General features: G+C 44.6%; 1 protein-coding gene across 1 annotated transcript in view; it reads right to left on the bottom strand.

The window, feature by feature from the left end:
- avl9 (AVL9 homolog (S. cerevisiase)) overlaps window positions 1–5,295 on the bottom strand; it is a 30,641-nt gene that overhangs the window by 2,106 nt on the left and 23,240 nt on the right. The window lies entirely within an intron of this gene.

A 5,295-nucleotide genomic window follows, 5' to 3' on the forward strand; every position in this document is an offset into this window, starting at 1 on the left:
TTGATAAAATAATCTAGAGGGAAAGTGGACAGTTTTTAATGAATATAACACGGTATCATCTACATACGAGTTGATCAACTTTATCAAACCTTTAATGAATCAGTGTAGTGACTGACAGCTGGATGATTTTTCAGAACTTGGATCAGCCTTTTGGACCATCGACCCTCTTTTAAAAGGACACTTATACTCAAATTATGCTTTTGTTGTTGAGAACAGACAAAAATGAACTTTCCAAACACATGAAAACAACAAACATAGACCCAACAAATCAAATAAATTAAACTATTTTAATAAAAAAAATAGAAGATTAATGTTTATGAGGCTTTTAATGTTTTGCAACTACAACAAATTAACTCTTTCTCCATCAAAATCAGTAAACTTTTGTCCTTTTCCAAAGTATTGTTCACGTTGAGAGTAAAATTTATATTTTTGTGGCACGAGTCCTTTCATCTGATTGTTTTTGGCCCATAAATGAAAACGTTTGGACACCCTGCTCTAATGAGTCATTTTTACTAAAATAAACTAAATTTCACGTCTCCATAAATGTGACTAAAAGGCCCCGCGTCCAGCTGGCTGACCCAAATAAACATTGTGCAGCGTTACGAGGCGTTCTGACAATAAACCGTCCTCTGACAGTGCCATGGCCTGCAGCAGCGCAGCTCGTCACGTGACCGTTTCCTAAAAACATATTTTGCCACTGGCTGCTTTCTATCCAGTCGTGATGACGAGCGAACACACAAAAGGTCAGCGTAGTTTTGTCCCCGGAGCTCGTTTACCCTCACACATCGCTGCACAATCACAGGAAAACCAAGCCTGGCTTTTATTTTTCCCACTTGGTGACGAGCGGAGCGAAGTGGACGGACTGGGCTTCCTGCGTTGACGTTTCCAGCAGGCATTGTGACGAGTGGGATCTGTCACAGCGGTCACCCTCTGACCAGCTGACCCCACCGCCCAGAGTCAGGTTTCAGAAACATGACTCCATGTTTACTGATGCAGGAAAACAGGAAGTGTCTCTGGGAGGAAGCTGTCCAAAGATGGATGGAGATAAACAAATAAAGAATAAAAACTGAATGAAGACCTGCAGCCTGTGGTTTTATTTCACTCACTCGTCTCTCTAAATATTATCTATTACTTAGAAAATGACTGTTAAAATATCTCAGCATTGCTGTTAATTTGGCCAAGTTCTCAGAATTGAAAACACAAGTGGGAATATTTTAAGAAAACTTGAAACTGATTAAATGGCTGCTCTACGGAGCCAGTCACCACAGTCCATTTCCTAATAAACCCAATGTCTTCAGAGCCACATAACATGCAATAAAACTTAAAAAATAAATAAATAAAGCACTTCATTTAGTGTTATATAAATACTACATGGAAAAATATTGAATTTGAAACTTTAGAAAATAAATCTATACAGAATTGTTGAAGTAACAAAGCCCATGCTCAATAATCCAGGTACACAATCCAACATTTTTCAGTCAGGTCTTTGTTGTTGGACTTTGTTGTTTTCAACCAGTTTGACACGACTGGCAACAAGGAAGAGGGCCGGCAATGGAGGAGGGGGCGTGACAAAGAGACCAACTTATCACCAACAGAACTGGTTTGTTCCACTTTGGAGTAAGCTGTTGGGGGAAGAATCAGTTTTGTTGTGTGTTTCCTTGACTGATGAAGCCTTCTGGATCCAAGGCGAAACGTTTCAGCACAAAAAAAAAAAAAAAAAGAAAATATCCAGATGACCTGACTGAAAAATCTTGAATTGTTTAAGTAATTTATTTTTTGCACATGAAGGCAAAAATTTAACAAACAAAAAAAAAATCTGTTTTTGTGTAAGGCTCAGTTGATAGAGCTGCTGCCTCTCAGCGAGCAGGTCGCCGGTTCAAATCCTGGCCGGAAGCCTTTCTTGGTGGTTTGCATGTTCTCTCTGTGCATGTGTGGGTTTTCTCCAGGTACTCCTGTTTCCTCCCACAGACCAAAAGCATGCATGTTAGACTGACTGGTAACTCTAAATTGTCCCTAGGTGAAAGAGAGAGTGAATGGTTGTTTGTCTCGTTTGTGTCTGTGTGTCCCTGTGATGGACTGGAGACCATATATAATATTATATGGTGTGTTAAACAGCAGCCTGAACACAAAACAACATAAAACGTTTGTTGTTTTAAACTGACCTGAATAAAAACTTTGTGCTACTAAAATGCTGCCGGCAGACCAGATGCAGTTCTGTGGATCTGTTCCAGTCTGGTTTGTGCGAGTTGCTGTTAAACGTTGAGTGTTTTAGCTTAAAGCTTGTTAGTGAGTCAGGAAATAAATTTTTTCTGCTTCCTTTAAAACTAAAACCACCAACTGACCCCAGATTTATTGATTTATTATCAGATCGGAGCTGTTTAGTCACAAGGTTGACTTTAGTTACCAAATCAAGACTCGTCCAGATGAGTGGGTGAATTTACAGCCCGTCGTCAAATCTTCTTCCTGTTTGAGATTTTCTCCCTGAGCAGAGCTCAGATGAGGCCTGCGGCCCCGACAGCCTGTAAACACTGTTTGATGGTTGGGGTTGAGTGAAGACCAAGCAGCTTTTCTGTTGCTGTCGTGACAACATCACTATCAAACACTTCTTCAGTCCGGCTGGATGTCCTGTTCTAGAAGCTTCCCTCGACAAAAACACGAGGCAGGCAATGAGACGCGCCGAGTCCTGAGAAGCTCTCGAGGATCAGAGCCAACGTACGAGAGCTGACCTGGACGCAGGTTTATTTTGTTATTTACTTTTATTTATTTTGCCCCCAGTCCTCAAAAGATTTAGGTTCTCTGGGTTTCCACTGCTTCTTTACTTTGCTTACACTCCATCCATAGAGGAACGTTTTTTATCAACACTAAGAAGTTCTCAAAACATTTCAGCTTTGTGCCTCCAAACAGTAATTCTGGAAAAAGGATTTTATACCGGTTAGGGAGGCTGTCAAGCTGAAGAAGGAGTCCTATCGGGCCTTGTTAGCCACTGGGACTCCGGAGGCAGCTGAGGAGTACCGGAGAGCCAAGCGGTCCGCAGCCTTGGCTGTTTCTGAGGCAAAAGCTCGGATGTGGGAGGAGTTCGGTGAGACCTTGGATAGAGACTCTCGGTCGGCTCCGAGGAGATTCTGGCAAACCATCAGACTGCTGAGGAGGGGAAAGCAGCACTTTACGAACACTGTGTTCAGTGAAGGTGGGGTGCTGTTGACCTCAACCAGTGATGTCGTCGGGAGATGAAAGGAATACTCCTCGGACCTTCTCAATCCCATCAGCACGTCTTCCATGGAGGAAGCGGAGTTGGGGGACTTTGGGGTTGATCCGTTCATAACTGTGGCTGAAGTCGCCGAGGTAGTTAAAAAGCTCCGAGGTGGCAGAGCTCCGGGAGTAGATGAGATTCACCCTGATTTCCTTATGGTTCTGGATGTTGTGGGGCTGTCTTGGTTGACACACCTTTGCAACGTCACGTGGACATCGGGGGCAATGCAGACTGAGGTGGTGGTTCTCCTCTTCAAAAAGGGGGACCGGAGGGTGTGCTCCAATTACAGGGACATCACTCTCCTCAGCCTCCCTGGTAAGGTTTATTCAGGGGTACTGGAGAAGCGAGTCCAATCGTTGGTCGAATCTCAGATCCAGGAGGAACAATGTGGGTTCCATCCTGGCCGTGGAACACTGGATCAGCTCTTTACCCTCACTAGGGTCCTCGAGGGGTCATGGGAGTTTGCCCATCCTGTCTAGATGTGTTTTGTGGATTTGGAGAAGGCATTCGACCGTGTTCCTGGGGGTACACTGTGGGGGGTGCTCCCTGAGTATGGGATTGGAGGCCCGTTGTTATGGGCTATTCAGTCCTTCTACAAGCAGTGAGAGAGCTTGATTCGCATTGCCGGCAGTAAGTCGGACCCCTTCAGGGTGGGAGTTGGACTCTGCCAGCGCTGCCCATTGTCACCGATTCTGTTCATAACTGTTATGGACAGAATTTCTCGGTGAAGCCAGTGGGCGGAGAGTTTTCGGTTCGGATGCCTCAGGATTCTATCTCTGCTTTTTGCAGATGATGTGGTCCTGTTGGCGACATCGTGCCATGATTTTCAGCTCTCCCTGGAGCGGTTCGCAGCCGAGTGTGAAGCCGTTGGGATGAGAATCAGCACCTCCAAATCTGAGGCCATACTCCTCAACCGGAAAAGGGTAGATTGCTCTCTTCAGGTCGAGGGTGAGGTTTTGCATCAAGTAGAGGAGTTCAAGTATCTCAGGGTTTTGTTCACGAGTGAGGGAAGAATGGAGTGTGAGATTGACAGACGGATTGGTGCAGCAGCTGCAGTATTGCAGACTCTGTACCGGTCCGTTGTGGTGAAGAGAGAGCTGAGCTGTAAAGCAAAGCTCTCTGTTTACCGGTCGGTCTACATTCCTACCCTCACCTATGGTCATGAGCTCTGGGTAGTGACCGAAAGAATGAGATCGCGGCTACAGGCGGTTGAAATGAGTTTTCTCTGCAGGGTAGCTGGACTCTCCCTTAGAGATGGGGTGAGAAGTTCGGTTATCCGGGAGAGACTCAGAGTAGAACCGCTGCTCCTCCACATCGAGAGGAGCCAGTTGAGATGGTTTGGGCATCTGGTAAAGATGCCCCTGGGCGCCTCTCTAGAGAGGTGCTTCGGGCATGTCCGACTGGGAGGAGACCCAGGGGAAGACCCAGGACACGCTGGAGAGACTATGTCTCTCGGTTGGCCTGGGAACGCCTTGGAATCCTCCCAAAAGAGCTGGAAGAGATGGTTGTGGAAATAAATGTCTGGACCTCCATGCTCAAGCTGCTGCTCCCGCGACCCGACTTCGGAACAAGCGGAAGAAAATGGATGGATGGATTTTATATTTAAAAAATCGAAACGCCACCTTTGCACCTTTGTGTAGACCAGAGGTCTGTAACCTGCGGCTCTGGAGCCACATGTGGCTCTTTGGTTCCTTCGCAGCAGCTCTTTCAAGCTTTGACCAAAACTGACATTTAACTGAATTTCATTGGTTGTTGTACAAACAACAACAAACGACTAGTTTTAGCTGTTTTCCTGTCATTTATTTTGCAAATACTCACTTTAACTTTTTGCTTTATTTCTATACTTAATTATTTTTTCCACAATTAAAAAAATTTGAATAAAATCACATAGGTCTGCATAGTTTATGGTTTTATTCTTTTAAAACATTTCCCCCACACCCAAATCCACTATGAGAATGTGCTATTTATAAAACTGAGCTTAGTACAGCTCCTCAGACTGAAGAAGTCATATATATATATATATATATATATATATATATATTTTT

Source organism: Nematolebias whitei, chromosome 20 (assembly GCF_014905685.2).
Source record: "Nematolebias whitei isolate Nwh7 chromosome 20, NemWhi1, whole genome shotgun sequence".
NCBI classification, from domain to species: domain Eukaryota; kingdom Metazoa; phylum Chordata; class Actinopteri; order Cyprinodontiformes; family Rivulidae; genus Nematolebias; species Nematolebias whitei.